Genomic DNA, 517 nt, shown 5'->3' on the forward strand with positions numbered 1-517 from the left:
GGCTGGATGGGACCATCACCACGTGCTCCATCATTTGGCACAACCGAGGTTCGGTTGTAGACTTGGCACAGGAGAGCGGACCGGGGTCGGACTCGGTACCGCGGTCCCAGGTGAGAAACAGTCCGGCTACGGGGTGGGGGGTGGGGGGGAGGCCAGCGCGGGCGGGAGCGACCGGCACCGCGGTAGAGCCGCGACCCCCAACAGCAGCAACTATCGAAGAGGGGAAGAGGGAAACTAACAGCGGGGACGCCAGATCCTGCGGAGTCCTATTTACACTGCGCCGGACCCCGACAAGTCCAGCCGCTTGTGGGAAAAGTGGCCTGAAAAGCAGGTGACATAAAAAAACCCACAACGTGACGCACGTCCCCGGGCAAAGGGCCCGCGCCGCTCGCTTGAGCGAGGCGGAAAAGCTGGACCTCTGGGGAAAGAATAAAAAGTTTGGCAGCTGGGAGAGCCGTGATGGGCAGGAGCCTCCCCGCTGCTGGAGTAGAAAACGGGCCAAGGGGGACGGATGGGG

Source organism: Aptenodytes forsteri, unplaced genomic scaffold, assembly GCF_000699145.1.
Source record: "Aptenodytes forsteri isolate BGI_AS27 unplaced genomic scaffold, ASM69914v1 Scaffold201, whole genome shotgun sequence".
Classification (NCBI taxonomy): Eukaryota; Metazoa; Chordata; class Aves; order Sphenisciformes; family Spheniscidae; genus Aptenodytes; species Aptenodytes forsteri.